Source organism: Aristolochia californica, unplaced genomic scaffold (assembly GCF_029961685.1).
Source record: "Aristolochia californica isolate CCGP_79_NKW_82.1479 unplaced genomic scaffold, dmAriCali1.0.hap1 SCAF_6, whole genome shotgun sequence".
NCBI classification, from domain to species: Eukaryota; Viridiplantae; Streptophyta; class Magnoliopsida; order Piperales; family Aristolochiaceae; genus Aristolochia; species Aristolochia californica.
The window spans coordinates 16,023,197-16,045,094 of NW_027182257.1; the positions used below are offsets into that span (position 1 = coordinate 16,023,197).

The 21,898-nt window shown below is 40.4% G+C and overlaps 1 pseudogene; it reads right to left on the bottom strand.

Annotated features, from left to right (window-relative positions):
* Positions 1–18,556: 18,556 nt before the first annotated feature.
* On the bottom strand, positions 18,557–21,404 carry LOC137934425 (nucleosome assembly protein 1;4-like; annotated as a pseudogene).
* Positions 21,405–21,898: the final 494 nt, after the last annotated feature.

Here is a 21,898-nt window from a genome sequence, read left to right on the forward strand (position 1 = left end):
CACAACTAACCCAGTCTCAGTTAACGTTGAGAAAAATGAAGATAAGGCTGAATCATCATCTGGAAATGTGACTCTTACGGCTGAGGACTATGCTACATTTCAGAAAATGAAGTCTTTCATGGAATCATCTATTCCCTCATCATCTACTACTGCCACAACTATTGCCTCTGGTATGCTTTCTTCCTCTACTTCCTCTTCCTCTTGGATCATCGACTCCGGGGCCTCCGAACATCTATCAGGTAACAAACACTTGTTGCAGTACTTATCTCCTTGTTATCCTCATAAATTCATTACTATTGTTGATGGTACCCAAACCAAGGTCCTTGGCAAAGGTTCCTCCTCTCTTACTTCATCTATTCCCCTTCAAGATGTTTTATTTGTTCCTCAATTTCCTTTAAATTTGCTCTCAGTTAGCCAATTGACCAAACAATTAAATTGCTCTATCACCTTCTCACCGTTTTGTTGTGTCTTTCAGGATCTCACTACGAAGCGGGTGATTGGTGGCGGCCATGAAAAGGGGGGTTTGTACTACTTCACTCTTCCACCATTAGCTGTATTATCGTCCACTACATCTGAGGCCCAACTTTGGCACAACCGACTTGGTCATCCATCTACCCCTTCACTTCGTTCTTTGGTTCCATCTTTAAAAGGACTTTCTAATATCAGTTGTGAGGTTTGTCAATTAAGTAAACATGTCAGGAGTACATATTCTACTCGTCTTACAACTACAAGTACTGATCCGTTTGAGCTAATACATTCTGTATGGGGCCCTTTATGTGTCTCAAATATTTCCCAAGTTAAATATTTTATCATTTTTGTTGATGATTTTACTCGAGTGACTTGGTTATTTTTATTTAATGAGCGTTCCAAAATTCTTCCTTTGTTTAAAAATTTTCATGCTATGGTCTTAACACAATTTGGGAAGAAAATTCAAACCCTTAGATCTGATAATGCTAAGGAATACATGTCTCATGACTTCAAATCATTTTGTGAGAGTAATGAGCTTATTCATCAAACATCATGTGCCTATACTCCTCAACAAAATAGTGTTGCTGAAAGGAAGAATCGTTATCTTCTTGAAGTTACTCGGGGCCTCCTCTACTCCATGAAGGTACCCTATTTCTATTGGTCTCATGCTATACTTAGATCATTCTTTCTCATTAATAGGTTACCTTCATCAGTCCCTCATCATAAAACTCCTTACTCTGTGTTATTTAATGGTGAAGATCCTTTTTCTCTTCCTTTGAAAGTGTTTGGATGTACGTGTTTTGTTCATGTTACATCTCCACATAAAAATAAACTTGATCCTCGGTCTATGAAGTGCATTTTTTTGGGATACTCTCGCACCCAGAAAGGTTATGTCTATTATAATCCTACCCTTTGGAGGATGTTTATCTCTAGGGATGCGACTTTCTTTGAGGACACTCCCTTCTACTCCTCCCATGATGCTCCTCCAGGATGGACTTGTCCTTCTACTACTCCTTGTCCGCTTGTGCCGTTCAATCTTGAAGTGGATCCAACCCCTGATGCACCGGTCGTACCTTCACATGTGGAGTTGTCAGATCCACCTGAGGTAAGTCCTTCTCCTCCAATGTATAGGCCTAAATTTGATACTCGGCCTATTGCTTTAAGAAAAGAACGTCGCTCATGTACCACTTCGCATCCTATCTCAAATTTTATGTCTCACCATCGCTTGTCTTCCGTGTGTTTTCAGTTTCTTGTGTCCCTTTCTTCTTCTTCCATTCCACAGTTGTATCAGGAGGCCCTGAGACATCCAGGATGGAAGGCGGCTATGGATGAAGAAATACACGCCTTATATGAAAACCAAACCTGGTATTTAACATCACTCCCGAAAGGTAAAAGACCGGTTGGTTGTCGATGGGTTTTTTTGGTGAAACATAATCCGGATGGATCGGTTGCTCGTCTTAAAGCTCGACTGGTTGCTAAGGGCAATACGCAGTGCTATGGGATAGATTATGAGGAGACCTTCTCTCCTGTTGCAAAATTGAATTCGGTACGCATCATCTTATCTATTGCTGCTAACTCCTCATGGCCCGTCTATCAGTTAGATGTTAAAAATGTTTTTTTAAATGGTGATATCAGTGAGGAAATTTATATGGTTCAACCACCTGGTTATGTGGTTGAGGGGGAGTCAGTATGCCGGTTAAAAAAGTCTTTATATGGGCTTAAGCAGTCCCCTCGGGCTTGGTTTGATAAATTTAGTCAAACACTCCTACGGTTTGGTTTTCATCGGTGCTCAGTTGATCATTCCGTATATTATAAAGATACGGTCAAAGGGAAAATATTATTGGCCGTATACGTGGATGATATTATCTTAGCTGGTGATGATGCTTTGAGCATACAAGAGGTGAAACAGATGATATGTCAGGAATTCAAGACTAAAGACCTTGGTATGCTTAAATATTTTTTGGGTATAGAAGTTCTTCAATCCAAACATGGGATAATATTGTCTCAAAGGAAACATGTCTTGGATCTCCTTGAAGAAACAGGAATGAAGGGTTGTAGACCAGTTGACACACCTATGGATACAAATGTAAAATTATGTGCCACAAATGAAGAAGATATTGATATTGGCAAATATCAAAGACTCATGGGAAAACTGATTTATTTCATGGTAACTAGGCCAGACATATCATATGCTGTAAGTGTGGTGAGTCAATTCATGCACAAACCACAAATTACCCACTGGCAGGCTTTAGAGATAATATTACGTTATCTAAAAGGAGCTCCAGGAAGAGGATTACTGTATAAAAAACATGGGCACTTCAATATAGAAGGCTTCTCAGATGCAAATTGGGCTGGATCTCCTGATGATAGAAAATCTACATCAGGATATTGTACTCTGGTTGGGGGAAACTTGGTTACATGGAAAAGTAAGAAGCAAAATGTGGTTGCAAGATCTAGCGCCGAAGTAGAATACAGAGCTATGGCCCATATCGTTAGTGAACTTTTATGGATTAGGACCCTTCTTACCGAACTAGGTTTTTATAAAAAGGGGTCCATGAATCTGCATTGTGATAATCAAGCAGCTATTCATATCACTTCAAATCCAGTTTTTCATGAAAGAACTAAACATATTGAGGTGGATTGTCATTTTATACGGGAAAAGTTTCAAGTAGGAATAATCTCTCTCAAACATGTGTTCTCAAGAGCAAATAGCTGATATTCTCACTAAACCCATTACATCTAAAATCCTATCGTTTATATGTGGCAAGTTGGGTATTTATGATGTATTTTCTCCTCTAGCTTGAGGGGGAGTGTTGGAAGATGGGCTCAAGCCCACGAGCTCAAGACAAGAACCCACACGTCAAAGGAGTGGCATATGTGTAAAATATGGTACTTTCCATAAAGATGGGTGTTCCTTTTATGTCTTTTGTTTTATCAAGTTGTAGCCCTAAGGGTATTGTAAAACTATAAATAAAGGCATTGGCTAAGAGATAGGGCATTGAAGCACTCTCCTCTCTTTCCACAAATTCGTCCAGCCCTCATTTTTCTTTTTGAAGCAACCCTCTTCTCCCTTAATCCAAACTCTCTTCTTCCACGTTCTTCTTCTTCTCTTCTCCTTCTCTCTTCTTCTTCTTCTTATTCTTTCTTGTTGATCTAAAGTTCCTTTCATGAGATCCTAAATTCTACAGCATGTACTCATTGTAAGAAATTTGGCCACACTATAGATCAATGCTATTACAAGGATTACAAGGCATGCAGTTATTGTGGATAATATGGTCATTATAAAGAAATATGCTATAAAGCCAATGGACAACTAGAATTGACAAAGGCTAATCAAGCCTTTTTAAGTGATACAAAAGAAGAAGAACCCACAAAAACAGTAGAACAAAAAAATTTACTGATGAAGAGTATGAGCTATTGTAGAAAATGAAGACAATGTAAGGTTCCTCTCCTAGTTCCTCCGCAACTACTACTACCACTACTGCTTCAGGAATGCTATCTGCCTTATCTTCACCCTGGATAATTGACTCAGGAGCCTCCAAGCATCTAACAGGTGACAAAATTTATTACATTCTCTATCTCCGAGTCTTTCACACAAGTTTGTTACTATAGTTGACGGTTCTCAAACAAAAGTCAAAGAGAAAGGATCCACTTCTGTCACACCATCACTTCCGCTCACTGATATTCTTTTCATTCCTACTTTCCCTTTGAATCTATTATCTGTTAGTCAGCTGACAAAATATTTTAATTGCTCTGTTACCTTCTCAGCCACTTTATGTGTATTTTAGGATCTTATACCGAAGCAGGTGATTGGTGGAGGCCATGAACAAGGGGGGCTGTACTACCTGGACGTGCCAAAAATGAATATGGTTTCCACTACTTAAAATGACACAAGGTTATGACACAATCGGTTGGGACATCCATCTGCACAGTCTCTTCATTATATGTTTCCTTCTCTTAAAGTAAGGTCAAAATTTCATTGTGAGGTTTTTCAATTGAGTAAACATCAAAGGAATACATACTCTCCTCGTCCAGAAGACGTGTTACTCCATTTTCTTTAATTCATACTGATGTTTGGGGGCCCTTGACTGTCTCCAACATTTCTCAAGAAAAATATTTTGTTACATTTATTAATGATTTCACTCACACAACTTGGTTGTTTATATTTAAGGAGTGTTCTGAGATTCCATTTATTTTTAAGTCATTTGATGCTATGGTAGTCACATAGTTTGGTTAGAAAATAAAAATTCTCTAGTCTGATAATGCCAAAGAATATGTTTCCAAAGACCTCAACTCTTTTTGTCAAAAAATGGTTCTCCATCAAACATCATGTGTCTACACTCCTCAACAAAATGGTATAACCAAACGGAAAAATCATCATATTCTTGAAGTAGCTCGAGGTTTATTATATGCCATAAAAGTTCCATACTTTTATTGGCCTCATGCAGTCCTTACGACTTGCTTTCTTATAAGTCGTCTACCATCTTCCGTTCTTGATAATAAATCTCCTTACTCTAGATTATTACCAAATGATGATCCATTTCCACTACCTTTGAAAGTCTTCGGATGTCAATGCTTTGTTCATAATTCATTTCCTAGACACAAAAAACTTGATCCTAAATCAATCAAGTGTATCTTCATGGGATACTCTTGCACACAAAAGGGTTATGTATGTTATTGTCTCACTCTACAATGTTTATTTGTGTCCAGGGATGTAACATTTTTTGAGGACTCCTCATTTTATTCTGATAGTGCTCCTCCTAGTCTGTCCTCAGTACCAGGTTCCCCTTGACTGGTTGTACCCGTGATACAGAGATTATTCAAACCCCCAAAGCAAGTGGCTTACACCACACCTGTCGAGTTAACAGATCCAACAGAGGTAAGTCCTTCATCCCTAATTATTTTTGGCCCTCAATATGATACTCGTCCTATTGCTGTAAGGAAAAAACCTAGATCATGCACTAGACCTTTTACTTCTCATCCCATTTCAAATTTTGTGTCTCATCATCGCCTCTCACCTTTATGTTGTCAATTTCTTTCTTCTATTTCCTCCATATCTATTCCATGGTCCTTTGAGGAAGTTCTACAACATCCAGGGTTGAAGGCAACAATGGATGAAGCAATGAAAGCACTTAATGACAATCAGACATGGTCACATGTTCCTCTTCCAACAGATAAAAAATGCATTGGTTGCAAGTGGGTTTATACTGTCAAACATATCCGGATGGGTCAATTACCCGACTAAATATTTGATTGGTTGCCAAAGGTTATACTCATTGTTATGGAATTGATTATGAAGAAACCTTCTCTCCAGTGGAAAAAATGAACTCGGTACATATATTATTTTCTCTGGCGGCCAATTCATCATGGCCTATATATCAACTTAATGTGAAAAATACATTTCTGAATGGGGATATAAAAGAAGAAATTTATATGCAACAACCACCTGGGTATGTGGTTGATGGGGAGTCAATATGCCGCCTCAAGAAAATCTTTGTATGGTCTAAAGTAGTCCCCTAATGCATGGTTTAAGAAATTTAGTCTAGCCCTCGTACGGGCCGGCTTTTATAGATGCTTTGGAGATCACTCAGTATTTATTGAAAACACACCGAGAGGTAAGGTAATTCTGGTTGTATATGTTGATGAGATCATTTTAACCAGTAGTGATTCTGAGAGCATCAAGAAAACAAAGGAAAAAATATGTACAGAATTCAAGATGAAGGATCTATGACTACTCAAATATTTTTTGGGTATTGAAATATGTTATGGTCCTGGGTTAAGTACCTGTCTTCCGCTCCTAACAGGCCGGTCTTTTGGGTAGTATTGGCTAGGTTTTTAACCAAAAGACCGGCCTGTTAGGAGCGGAAGACATAGGTACTTAACCCAGGACCATAACATCACACCCCACCTTCGTGAGCCGACGACCACGGCGGCACAACGACACTGGCCTGACCCGGTGGCCTACTCTAGTGGCGGCCTACTCCTAGTGCCCCTTCGTAGTTCTCCAGGTCGCCCCCTCCTCTAGGTCGCCCCTTTTGAACCTACCAGTAATTTTAATCCAGCCTTTGTGCGCCCCGGGACTAGAACTCGCGACGTGGGAGCCCACTCTGATTCCAAATGTTAGCACCTAGCCAATACTACCCAAAAGACCAGCCTGTTAGGACCAGAAGACATAAGTACTTAACTCAGGACCATAACAAAGTATTATAATCCAAACATGGGATTGTGCTATCCCAAAGGAAGTCTGCCCTTGATCTACTAGAGGACACATGAATGATGGGATGCAAACCAGTAGACACTCCTATGGACTCAAATACAAAATTATGTGGAGGCACTAGAGAAGATGTGGATATTGGGAAATATCAAAGACTAGTGGGAAGACTTATTTACCTGGGTGTAACAATGCCGGATATATCATATGCAGGAAGTGTGGTCAGTCAATACATGCATAAGCCAAAACTTAGTCATTGCCAAGCTCTTGAAAGGATACTACGATATCTAAAAGGAGCTCCAAGAAGAGGGATTCTCTATAAAAACCATGGTCACTTCAACATCGAAGGATTCTCATATGCAGACTGGGCCATGTCCCCAGATGACAAAAAATCTACTTTGGGATTTTGTACGATGGTTAGAGAGAATTTGGTTACATGGAAAAGCAAAATGTAGTAGCATGGTCTAGTACAGAAGCAGAATATAGAGCCATGGCACACACTGTTAGTGAACTCCTATGGATAATATCTCTTCTCACTGAATTTGGATTCCACAAAGAAGCTCCGATGGATCTATATTTTGATAATCAAGCAGCAATACACACTACATCAAATTCAATCTTCCATGAAAGAACAAAGCATATTGAAGTACACTGCCATTTTATACGAGAAAAGTTCCAAGCAAGTTTTTAATCTCTAAGGTATATGTCATCACAAAGTCAAGTTGTAGATATTCTCACCAAGCCGGTCACTCACAAGATTATGTCTACTATCTGCAACAAGTTGGGCCTTTATGATGTTTTCTTAACCCCAGCTTGAGGGTTAGTGTTACAATGTGGGACCCATTATGAGGACGTGGGACCCAAGCTAGCACGAGTTAAGAAGATAAGAAGCACAAGTTAAAATGAGTTAGAAGAGTTGAAGATCAAGTGGGACCCCCAAAGATACTACGAGTTGGCAACCATATCAACATGAGCTGGAAGATCATGTGGGATCCACAAGGATAAGGCCACGAGCTGGCCTCCTCCCATATATTCACATTATTGAAGAAGAGTTCTAGTTCAGCTCATATTAGACTTCTAGTATATTGTGTTGATAGACTTATCTTAGAGAGTTAGAGTTGGAATGTAATTAGGAGATTGAAAGGTTGTTGAATTTATGGAAAATAAAAATACTTCATTGACTTGTTGTAATTGTTCAATTTAGGATCCCTTTTCCATGATCATGAACAAAAGAAAGAAGAAAGAGAAAGAGAGAAAAGGAAAGAAAAGCTCTCGAGTCAAGCAGAAAAAATAAAAAACCAAAGGGTGAGCTGCGTCAAGTAAGGAGAGGAAGGGAGAGAACCAACTCGGGATTGAATGTGTTACTTGATTAATTCCGAATTACAAGACCTCTATTTATAGTAGAGGAGGAGGTAGAGTCCTTATACAACTTATCATTCAATCCTAATTACATTCAAACTCTAACTTTTCAATATAAGTAAGTCTATTCAAACTAGGACTCCTAGAAGACTAATTGGAGTAGAACAAGGAGTCCTTCTTTATTCACTTGCTCATAATGGATAAGCCAGCTCACGGCCTTATCCTTGTGGGCCCCTCATAATCCTTCAGTGAACCTTGATAAGAGTGCCAGCTTGTGAGATCTTTGTGGGTCCCACTTGATCTTCAAATCTTCTAAATCAATTCAGCTTGTGGTTCTTGATTCCTTAACTCGTGCTTGCTTTGGGAGAGGACTCTTCTTGGTGTCCCAATTCCTCTAGGATTCTTCTTGATGGCCTACGTCCACATGGTGTGTCCCACCAGCTCAAGCACCATGGTGGGCCCCACATTGTAACACTCCCCCTCAAGCTGGGGGTGAGAATACGTCATAAACACCAAGCTTGCTGCATATGGTAGACATGATCTTGTTGGTGACTGGTTTGGTTAGGATGTCTGCAACTTGATTTTGTGAGGAGATGTGCTTCAAGGATAAGAGACCAGCTTGGAGTTTTTCTCGTATAAAATGGCAATCTGCCTCAATGTGCTTTGTCCTCTCATGGAAGACTAGATTCGATGCAATATGTATTGCTGCTTGGTTGTCACAGTATAGATCCATTGGAGTTTTTTTATAAAATCCCAATTCAGTGAGAAGGGACCTTATCCATAAAAGCTAACTTACAGTGTGTGCCATGGCTCTATATTCTGCTTCTGCACTTGACCGTGCTACCACATTTTTTCTTTTTTTTGCTTTTCCATGTTACCAGATTTCCTCCAACCATCATGCAAAAACCAGAAGTAGATTTTCTATCATCTGGGGAACCAGCCCAGTCTGCATCCGTGTGTTATGGACTCAATAAGACTGAATCATCTACTTTACTTTTATTATTTATGTTGCTTTTAATTTCGAATTTTATTGATTTGTAACAAGACTTAAAGGTAGGGGTAGAATTGGGTTTTATAACCCTATCCTATGTTGATGTTAATTACCCTATTTAAGGGGTAAGGATGGAGAAATAAAGCAAGTTCGGAATTAGCATAAACTAGGGTAATTTAGGTTCCTTCTAGGCTCTCTATTCTAGGGTTCTTGGTGTGAACTCTCTTGGGGGTTTGCTGCATCCATTGGGGAGTCTTTGAGGAGATCTTGGAAGGAAAAGGAAGAGGAATTACCTTTCTCTTTCGAGCTACAAGAGATGTCATCTCTTTCACGAAAATTCTGGTTGCTGAATTGGTGTTGACGTCAAGAGGTATTTGGAGAAGGGTTGGCGTGAGCTAACCAGGAAGGAGGACGAATTCTAGTTGCTGGATTGGTGTTGATGTCAAGAGGTATTTGTTAATCTTATTCCAAACATTAAGATTAGATTTATGTTTCTCTTTTATGTAAGGAACCAGTGCTGCATAAAATTGGAAACCCTACCTTGACGTGATCCATAAGAAAGGGGGTTCCACGTTGGGGCCTCAAGGAGCTTCCTTGACTAGCTGGGTTCATTCATAATTAAGAAAAGGAAACTCCTTTTCAAGGGGAATGAATTCAGTAAAGGGAAAGGGGTTGTTCTTGAGTCATTACAGCAAGTAAAACCCTCTTGTCTTGAATCATAAAAGAGGGGTTTCATATCTGAGTGCTTAAACAGTCCTTTAACTTGCTTGTTGCATCTATAATTGAGAAAAGGAAAATCCTTTTCAATCCTAACATGAAAGGAGAAGTATAAGAGAGTTCTTTTCACAAAAAACGTGATAAGAAACCCTCAAACAGTGCTGGATTCATATTCAACTCGCTGAGTTACTAGATCCATGGCTAGGGACCGTAACAACTTGGTATCAGAGCAGGGTAACCGGGTAGAGAGAAGCACCAATGAATACTTTGAATTGCTTGAAAAAAAATTTGATATTGTCCTAGAGAGGTTCTCAAAAATTGATATCGATATGGAGACCTTGAAGGGAAGGATGGATAGCATGGAGAATGGTCTAACTACTGGCAAGAAACTTGCTGCATTGGAGGAGAAGTTCACTCTCAGTTTGGAAACTTTGAAAGGAAGGATGGATAGCATGGAGACTGGTCTGAGCACTGGCAAGAACCCAATTCCGGGAGACCATTCGCAGATCAGAGGGGGAGATGAGTTTACTAGACACACGAGTTTCTCGGGTCAGCGAGGACCCTTCATTCCGGGGGGACACCTCAACCATGGGGGAGGGACTGTACCCCTCATTCCATATCAGAGAGGAGAAGACCATTCGTATAACAAAGGGGGAGATGAATTTCCGAGGCGCACGAGTTTCTCAGGACACCAAGGACCCCTCATTCCGGGGGGACACTTCTACCAGGGGGGAGGCACTGTTCTGAGGAATACTAAAATAGAATTCCCTACTTATAATGGGTCAGAAGACCCTTTGATATGGTTGTATCGATACGAAAAAAATTTTAGCCATCAACGAGTCCCAATCTATGACCGAGTCAACGTAGCTGTTTTCCACTTACTAGGGAAAGCACAACTTTGGTACCAGCTAGTTGAGGTTGATTGCGAGGTGGTAGATTGGGATGAATTTAAGCGACTGTGTTCTCTCCGTTTTGGTCCTCCGGCTTACAGTAACCCTTTGGGAGATTTGGTTTTACTACGCCAAACTGGGGCCTTGGAGCAATATCAAAAATTGTTCCAGGAAAAATTAGCACGAGCCAGCAGTATGGTACAAGTGGATCAGCAAGTTGCGCTATTTACAGCAGGACTAACGGAGGCCTTAAAGCTTGAGGTGGAGCTCTATGCACCTGTTGACTTATCCAGCACTATGAATATAGCTCGTGCTTTATAATTGCAACAACAGGCACAACACAGACGACCTCCAGGGTCAGGGGAGCGCATTCCTCCGAGAAACAACCCGGGTATTACTTTGACAGGGGATCTGAGATCTAGTCATCCTACAACTCCTTATATAAAAAAATTGACAAGTGCTGAGATGGCAGAACGGCGGGCTAAGAATCTATGTTACAACTGTGATGAACCATATCGGGTTGGGCATCAGTGCAAAAGATTGTTTTTGATCGATAAGGTTGAAGATGAGGATATCGAGGTGACAAAGGATATGATTGAGGAAGAACCACCGGACATCTCCCTGCATGCCATTACTGGGCAGCAATCGGCCACAACTACGCAAAATGGGAGCGGCTCGACAACTTTCACCAGGTCTACCCAGCTTCCGAGCTTGAGGTCAAGCTTGATCTCCAAGGGGGGGGGGGGGGGGGGGGGGGGGGGGGGCGGGGGGTGTGGGGGCAGATGTTATGGACTCAATAAGACTGAGTCATCTACTTTACTTTTATTATTTATGTTGCTTTTAATTTCGAATTTTATTGATTTTTAATAAGACTTAAAGGTAGGGGTAGAATTGGGTTTTATAACCCTAACCTATGTTGATGTTAATTACCCTATTTAAGGGGTAAGGATGGAGAAATAAAGCAAGTTTGGAATTAGCATAAACTAGGGTAATTTAGGTTCCTTCTAGGCTCTCTATTCTAGGGTTCTTGGTGTGAACTCTCTTGCGGGTTTGCTGCATCCATTGGGGAGTCTTTGAGGAGATCTTGGAAGGAAAAGGAAGAGGAATTACCTTTCTCTTTCGAGCTACAAGAGAGGTCATCTCTTTCACGAAAATTCTGGTTGCTGAATTGGTGTTGACGTCAAGAGGTATTTGGAGAAGGGTTGGCGTGAGCTAACTAGGAAGGAGGACGAATTCTAGTTGCTGGATTGGTGTTGATGTCAAGAGGTATTTGCTAATCTTATTCCAAACATTAAGATTAGATTTATGTTTCTCTTTTATGTAAGGAACCAGTGCTGCATAAAATTGGAAACCCTACCTTGACGTGATCCATAAGAAAGGGTGTTCCACGTTGGGGCCTCAAGGAGCTTCTTTGACTAGCTGGGTTCATTCATAATTAAGAAAAGGAAACTCCTTTTCAAGGGGAATGAATTCAGTAAAGGGAAAGGGGTTGTTCTTGAGTCATTACAGCAAGTAAAACCCTCTTGTCTTGAATCATAAAAGAGGGGTTTCATATCTGAGTACTTAAACAGTCCTTTAACTTGCTTGTTGCATCTATAATTGAGAAAAGGAAAATCCTTTTCAATCCTAACATGAAAGGAGAAGTATAAGAGAGTTCTTTTCACAAAAAACGTGATAAGAAACCCTCAAACAGTGCTGGATTCATATTCAACTCGCCGAGTTACTAGATCCATGGCTAGGGACCGTAACACCGTGAATCCCTCAATGTTGACGTGACCATGTTTTTTATAGAGGAGCCCCTTTCAGATAACGCAGTATTCTCTCCAGTGCTTGCCAATAACTAAGTTGTGTCTTGTGCATGTACTGACTTACCACACTTACTGTATATGAAATGTCTAGCCTTTTTACACATAGGTAGACAAGTCTTCCCACTAACCTTTGATATTTTCTAATATCAACATGTTATGCACCTAGTCAATACTACCCAGAAGACCGACCTGTTAGGAGCGAAAGACATAGGTACATAACCCAGGACCAGGGGTCAATGTGGGCCATAACACCACACACCCCCCCCCCCCCCCCCCCCCCCCCCCCCCCCCTTTGCGAGCCGATGACCCCGACAACTACCACTGTCTATGTGATGGGGCATTACACCCGCCTTTGCATCCGGGAGGTGTGAATTCCCGCTTCCGTGGGGAATCAAACTTGCGACCTAGCCATAGCTCTGATACCAAATGTTATGCACCTAGCCAATACTACCTAAAAGACGGGCCTGTTAGGAGCGGAAGACATAGGTACATAACCCAGGACCAGGGGTTAATGTGGGCCATAACACAATATCTTCTCCATTGCCTCCACATAATTTTGTATTTGCATCCATAGGAGTGTCTACCGGTTTGCATCCCATCATACCTGTTTCTTCTAGTAGATCAAGGGCATATTTTCTTTGAGATAGAATAATCCCATCTCTGGATTGTAAGACTTCAATCCCCAAAAAGTATTTCAGCAATCCAAGATCCTTGGTCTTGAATTCAGCACATATTCTTTCTTTTATTTTCTTAATGTCCTCATAACCACTTCCAGTTAAAATAATATCATCAATATAAACAGCTAGAATCACCTTACCTCTTGTTGTGTTCTCAATAAAGACTTAGTGGTCTATAGAGCAACTCTAAAAACCTGCCGGTATGATGGCTTGACTAAATTTCTCAAACCATGCCCATGGGGATTGCATTAGCCCATATAGAGATTTTTTAAGGCGACATACGGACTCCCCCTCAACCACATATCCAGGTGGTTGCTGCATATAAAACTCCTCTTTGATATCACCATTGAGAAATACATTTTTAAAATCCAGTTGATATATGGGCCAAGAGTTAGCTGCCAAGGATAAAGATTTTAGTATCGAGGTCATTTTTACCACTGGAGAGAATGTCTCATCATAATCAATGCTACAGAATTGAGTGTAACCTTTTGAAACCAGTCGAGCCTTTAGTCGTGCAATGGTCCCATCCAAATTATGTTTGACTGTATAAACCCACTTGCAACCAACGGGTTTTTTTATCTATAGGTAGTGGAACCAGAGACCATGTGTGATTATCATTAAGGGCCTTTATCTCTTCATCCGTTGCTTCTTTCCACCTAGGATGTTATGGAGCCTCCTGATATGACTATGGAACAGATATGGAGGAAATAAAAGAAAGAAACTGACAACATAGAGGTGAGAGGTGATGATGAGACACAAAATTGGAAATAGGTTGAGAAGTAGAAGGTTGAGTACATGATCGAGGTTCTTTTCTTATAGCAATTGGATGAGTATGAAACTGAGGACCAAAAATGACTGGTGGTGAAGGACTTACCTCTAGTGGATCAGATAACTCGACAGGTGTGGTATTGGCCATTGACTCTGGGGGTTGAACAATCTCCATATCACGAGGCACAACCGGTCGAGGAGAACTTGGTACGGATGACATACCAGGTGGAGCGTTATCAGAATAATATGAGGAGTCTTTAAAAGAGGTTACATCCCTGGACACAAATAAACATTGCAAAGGAGGACTATAGCAAACATAACCCTTCTGTGTGAGGAAGTATCCCAAAAAAATACATTTGATAGATTTAGGTTCAAGTTTGCTATGTCGAGGCAATGTATTATGAACAAAACAATGACAATCGAAGACTTTCAATGATAATGCAAACCGATCATCATGTGGTAATAGTTTAGAGTAGGGGGATTTATTCCCAAGAACGGTAGACGGTAGACAATTTATAAGAAAACATGTTGTAAGGACAACATGAGGCCAAAACAAATATGGAACTTTCATGGCATATAATAGACTTCGAGCTACCTCAAGAATATGATGATTTTTCCATTCGGCTACACCATTTTGTTGAGGAGTGTAAGCACATGATGTCTGATGGATAATATCATTCTCTTGACAACATGAGTCAAGGTCTTTTGAAATATACTCTTTGGCATTATCAAACCTGAGGATTGTATTTTCTGATCAAATTGTGTGAGTACCATCGCATGAAAAGATTTAAAAATAGATGATATCTCAAAACACTCCTTAAAAATAAACAACCAAGTTGTATGAGTGAATTATCAATAAAAGTGATAAAATATTTGGCATTAGAAATATTAGAGATACTCAAAGGCCCCCAAACATCAGTATGAATCAATGAAAAAGGAATATTACTTTTGACTTCTGGACGAGGAGAGCATGTACTCCCGTGATGTTTAACTGACACACTTCACAACTGAATTCTGACCTTATCTTAAGAGATGGAAACAAATGATGAAGAGATTGTATGGAAGGATGTCCCAACCGATTGTGCCATAGTCGTGTCTCATTCTCAGTAGTAGACACCATATTGATCTTTGGCACATCCAAGTAATAGAGCCCCCCTTGTTCATGGCTTCCACCAATCACCTGTTTCATTATTAGATCCTGAAAAATGCATGAAGTAGGTGAGAAAGTACCGAGCGATTAAAATATTTTGTAAGCTAACTCACATAGAGTAAGTATAAAGGAAAAGAAGGAACAAAAAGAATATCATTGAGCAGAAATGATGGGGTGACAGAAGTGGAACCATTTCCTTGGACTTTGGTTTGAAACCGTCAGCTATGGTAACAAACTTGTGTGAAAGACTCGAAGATAAAGAATGTAATAAAGTTTTGTTACCTGTAAGATGCTTGGAAGCTCCTGAATCAATTATCCAGGATGAAGAGGAGGTAGATAGCATACTTGAAGCAGTAGTGGCAGAGGGGCTAGGAGAAGACCCTAGCATGGTCTTCATTTTCTGAAATAATTCATACTCTTCATCAGTAATAACTTTCTGTGCAGCTGGTGGTGTGGGATGGTCTTCTTGCGCATCACTTATGAGGGCTTGATAAGCCCTTGTCGATTCTGACTTGTCATTGTCTTTATAGCATATCTCTTTATAGTGGTCATATTTGCCACAGTAAGTGCTTGCCCTGTAACGGCACTGGTCTATAGTGTGGCCTAGAAATTTACAATGAGCACATTTAATATCATCTGTTCTGCTAGCATTATAACCTCTTCCACCTCTTTCTCTGCCCCCTCTATAACCTCTTCCTCAGCCTCGGCCATAGTTAGAGTATGATCCTCTATGATCAGAATACATAGTGCATCACATCGGTAGTGGAGGAAGAGGTGTCTGAGATACGAAGTAAAGTTGCACACACATCATCAAATTTTGGGACAGCAGAAGCACTCAATAGTTGACTCTTGGCAATCTCAAATTGAGGTTTAACATTTGCAAGACAAATAGTAGTAATTAATACCTCTTTTTATTTTTCTTGTATAGAAATATCAGTGGTGGATGGTTGAGCTAACTTCCATTCTTGAAGAAAGCCTCTAAACCAGGCCAAGTACTCATGAATATTTTCTCCTTGTTTAGTATTCAACAATTTTTGGAGCATATCATAATGTCTATGCAGTGTATCAGGGCATGAATATAGTTTAGTACATGTCTCCCAAATATGTTTAGCAGTGTCAAGATGAATAAAATTACTAGAGACATGTTCTTCCATGCTATTTATCAGCCAACCAATTACCAAAGTATCATTCTTCAGCCATTTCATATAAAAAATATCATCTTCATCAACAGGTGGTCCTCGGGTAGTGAGATGACCAAGTAGGTCTTTGGTTATGAGAAACCTCCTAACTGAGGTGGACCAACTCATAAAATTTGATACCCCACGTAAGGGTATGGTGGTGATTTTAAGTATATCACCTTTGATATTCATATTATCATTAGCCATGATAGGCTCTTCAAAAACTTCAAATAATAACACCAAGTAGCAATTCTTCAATCAACTTGGTATATGTAATATAGCATCAATGTTAAATTATAAATTTTTTCCAGAAAACCACTCATAAGAGGATCAATAGAAATCTTCTCTATCAAGGAATTCTTATCCCACGAAAAAAAATTTCAATAATTTGAGAATAGACTGGTCTCGGCAAACATAATTTTCAAACCGATAAAACTGTTTTGATAGCTCCTTCTAGATAGAGGGGCATGCATATCCATAATATAATCAGATGAAACCATGCACATATTCATCCTTGAATAATAAAAAAAAACAAGAACAAGTAGCATAAAATAAAATAAAATTGAACACTTATATATCGGCAAGTGTTCTTCCTTCATACAATAGCCTTTTTTGAGTGGTGTTGATCATCACTTCTCTAGAGCATTCCTTTGTCGAGGGATCCTAAATATGTTTCTCTGATACCATGTTGAATTTAGGATCCCTTTTCAATAATCACAAACAAAATAAAGAAGAAAGAAAAAAAGAAAAGGGAAGAAAAGCTCTCGGGTATAGCAGAAAAAATAAAAAAGCAAAGGGTGAGTTGCGTCAAGCAAGGAGAGGAAGGGAGAGAACCAACTCGGGATTAAATGTGTTACTTGATTAATTCCGAATTACAAGACTTCTATTTATATTAGAGGAGGAGGTAGAGTCCTTATACAACTTATCATTCAGTCCTAATTACATTCAAACTCTAACTCTTCAATATAAGTAAGTCTATTTAAACTAGGACTCCTAGAAGACTAATTGGAGTAGAACTAGGAGTCCTTCTTTATTCACGTGCTCATAATGGATAAGCCAGCTCGGTGCCTTATCCTTGTGGGCCCCTCATGATCCTCCAGCCCACCTTGATAAGAGTGCCAACTCCTGAGATCTTTGTGGGTCCCACTTGATCTTCAAGTCTTCTAAATCAATTTAACTTAGGCTTCTTGATTCCTTAACTCGTGCTTGCTTTGGGAGAGGACTCTTCTTGGTGTCCCAAGTCATCTAGGATTCTTCTTGATGGCCTACGTCCACATGGTGGGTCCCACCAGCTCAAGCACCATGGTAGGCCCCACATTGTAATAGTAATAAGTGTACATGAACCTCTATTTATAATAGACGAAAGTAGTATAGTCCAATTACAATAAAACAACCACTGTCCCAATTACACCCAAACTCTAATACTTAAAGATAAGTCATAGCATAATTAAATAACTCAATATAGATAAAAGACAAACATAACTCAAACTAAAACTCTTCTTGGACGTGACCATAAGATAAAGATACTTTTGTGATTCCTTCTTGATCTTACAACTGATGTGATAAGGATGCCAACTCATGGTAATCATTGTGGGTCCTATTTCTTAAGTGTTTGGGCCCATCTTATGGGCCTTCTTTGGTCGTGTGGCCCATCTTATAATACTCTTAGATATGTGGCCTTCCTTGGTCGTGTAGGCTTGGGCCCTATCTTCCAACACTCCCCCTCAAGCTGGGGGTGAGAGAACATCATGAACTCCCAGCTTGCTGTAAATGACATATAGAATCTTTTTGTACAAAATGGCAGTCCTCCCATCTTCCAACACTCCCCCTCACACTGGTGCTCTCTTCCATGAGGCCCAGTTGGCCAATTCATGGGGGTATAACATAGATGTAATAATAAGTTCTTTCGTCATGGTTTCCCAACCGTGATATGTTTTGACAAGGTATCTTCCATCATGGTTTCCCAGCAGTGATATTTTTTGACAAGGTATTAAATTCCTCCATCATGGTTTCCCAACCGTGATATTTTTTTATAGGGCCCGTCATGGTTTCCCAACTGTGATATTATTTTACAGGGTATTAAGTTCCTTGGTCATGGTTTCCCAACCATGATATATTTTTACAGGGCCCATCATGGTTTACTGTGATATTTTTTTATGGGGTCAAATGTTATGCTTCCAAATCTGACACAAGGATTCGTAGGGAGGAAGAAAAAGCAGGCGAAAACCAAGCCAGAGGGAAGCCTGAAAACCCTAGAGCTTGTCTTGCTCATTACTCTTACCCTTAAATAGGGTTCAACCTTACAGGGTTTAAGATAAAATATTACAAAAATACTCCTATAAATAAAATATTCCAAAAATACCCTTGTGTTCTATAACTAAAATAAAATAATTTAAATTAAATATAAAAAATAAATATTAATATTATTTCAATATAACATTACACCCCCCTGGAAGAATGAGCTTGTCCTCAAGTTTGAAAGTGGGGTCTATATGCCGATGTCTCCACCTGTTCCCAAGTAGCATTCGCGATAGCTATGTCCGCCCTCTGGACGTCCAAAACTGGAGCATTCCCTCTAGAAACCTTGTATTTATTTATTTTTTTTTTTTGTGTAGCCTCCACTCCATCTATCTTCACCCCCAACTGGACCCTTGTCTTTGTTGCTGCTTGCACTATGGAGGCCTCTCTTGGCCTTCCCCATGGGTTACTCCCCTCTTCACCTTTGGTCCAAAAGATACCTTCTTTGGCCTATTTTGGGCAGTAGTTTCCTCGTCATACTCATCATCATCAGCAACATCTTCATCATCTTCATCCCCTACCCCTTCTATATCATCAAACGTGTCACCCTGAACATCCTCTCCCGGAAACTAGGAGACAGCATGTTGGATAATTGTGTCTCTGACGGTGGATCCAATATCATAATCACGTGCCATTTGATTCTGAAGTTGTGCAACAGTTTCGTCATCACTATCATCATCATCCGGGAAATGTGGACAGAAGAAAATAAAGAAACGTTCACACTGCTCAGTTTTTGTGATGGGATTGGTGTTCTTTGAGCCATCTTTTGGCTTCTTCAAAACCTGCTGTGTCAAGCTCTTCCCTGGAAGCCACTGAATCCCTGTCTCTATTGTTTTCTCCAAAATGGGTTCAACCTCATTGATCATGTGAGTAGTTTTGACCAAGACAGTATTTGTAAAATATGGAATTAGAGCAAAACAGAACTCCAGCTTGCTGCCCTTGGAATGATCAATCCTAGACCACTTGATATCATCCAAATAGGTAAGAGCCTTGCCATCACGCTTTTTTATCTCCTCTGCAAGCATTTCATTAGTGTGCATCGCTGTAATCCAGAATTTGGGAACATCTTTCTCTTCAACTGCATTGTCATCTCCAGAAACCTCCTCAACGGGGTCTATAGATTCTTCGATGTCAAATACCCATTTATAATCTCATCTCTCTTGGTATATATTGGTTCATAAAATTCCTGGGACTTGGCTGCATGATATTTTACAAGTTTTAGTTTCTGCTGTGTGGCCCTTATCGTCACTGCAATAGCAGCAGCCATATGAGATAGCAGCAGCATCCTGAGCGCAAGAGCTCCACTGATGGTCCATGCTGTAAGAACAGACATTACCGTCACTGCTGGTACTATTTTCTGAATAATCAGCACTGGTTGCAGCAGCGGCACCGTTGGCAACACAGGATTCTGCAGTGCCACAGCAGCAAAATCAGGAGCACCCAGTCGTCCTCCGTGAAGGATTTCACCCTGTAAATCAGAGAAGATCTCTGTCATTTCCTCGGCAATTTCTGAATCCTCACTATAACTCTCATAGCAATGGCCCCATCTGCAAACAGCAATACATGGAGCAAAAACGTACTGATTCCCAGTAGCCATGACTTCCAAAACCATCTTCTCAAGCTGAGGATCCAAGTTCTTCCAGGACAGGTTCACCCCTTGGAACTTGTCCACAGACTCCTTATTATTCTGCTCAACCCGTCCCTTCAATTCCATCTCCCTTTCGGAATTCAGAACCTTGATCAACTCCCACACCATGACCTGGTGCATCAAATACATAAAAGAAGAAGCAAAAGACCCATAGACCTCAAGCTGTGTCTCCATAATCCTAATATACTCCCTACAAATTTCTAGTAGTGTTAAACGACTACATATGAGCTTTCGAAGCTTAATCTGAAGCTCTCCACCGCAACAGCAGTAGTTACGTGGACTATTGATTTGTCGAGCTCTAGTGGAGAAACAAAACAAGAATTGACAAGTGCCACTATTTCTTCATCATTGTCATCTCTGACTGCTTTATTGCTTACAACTTTCTCTACATGGATTATGGGAGACAATTCTTTTTTTTAATCAGTACTGCCTACATGTGTGCAGGAATGAACAAGGATGCCATTAGGCCCCCACCCAACTAGGAAGGACCTTCCCATGAAAAATGCAGCATCAACTACATTTCTAGAATGGCTATTGGTGATAGAAGTCCAGGTTGAAGCCTTCTACTTTGGTTGCTCTAAGTGGCAAGCTTCTAGTTTGCCGGATCATAAGAATGTTCCTAGATGGATCCATCTCTGGAGTAATTTTATACTCTAGCACTGCATGTGGTGACTTCCTTAAAGCTGATGGTATTAGTGTAACTGCTGCCTTGCGTGCAACAGAAATTTGAAGAGGCGCATTGCTGCTGGGCTCAGCAGTAAAAAAAGACAACAGCATCCAAAAAAAATATTCTATCACTCCGAGCATCCCCAAAAAATTTCCATCTCTGAATACATACACACAAGCCAGAATTTCGTCAAAATGGTTTTGTTGCTCTGCTTCCCGGAACAGAAACCCACCAAGCCAAAATTTCGAATATGAAGCTCGTGCCCGAACAACATATATGGGATCCAGAAAATTAAACCCCACATCTACAATTTGATAACTCACATCTGCGCAAGTACAGTGCTCATCCACAGAAAAACAAAGCCACCAGAAAAAAAATTTCGGACATCCCCAAAATATTATTTCTATGGATCCCAGCATCCTCCAAATTTTTTTATCTCGAATTGCATACACCCAAGCCACAATTCCATCACTTGGGCACTGTTTCTCTGCTTCACGAAACAAAGAACCTTCATCCCCAATTTTCAAACAGCGACGCTGCTGTTCAGCCCCTTGGAGGCCCTTCATCCCCATGGAAAAATCGTTTAGACATAAATTCGATGGTGTTTCAGAAGCTTACCCAAAATACGTTGAAGTGGGTTCCCCGCTGGACTGCCGAGAGCTGGATTGCGAGTGAGAGGTGGTGGCCGGAAGTCAAATCCCACCGGACTTGTTTCCGACGACGCCGACGGAGCCTCTTCCTCAGTTTCCGATGATGAATAGCGTCCCTTTGTGGCTTCCTTGCTTGTATACTTTCCGAGATAGTGGAGGGACGGCCGAACTAATTCGCCTAGACAGAGTCGGAGCAGGATTTTTCCCTCTGCTGTTTAGGAACACATTTTGCTAGCCGGGAGGAGTGATTTTTTTATGTCGAACCCAAATCAGCCCTTACCGATGGGGTTTTGGTAGCATACCCCTCCGATTTCCCCAAATCTTCGTCGTCACTGTTCGGCTTTGAATTTTCTTGCGCAGAAACCTTGAATTTTTCTGAAGCATGGGCTTTCTACCCGTCTGTATTTGAGGTCGTACC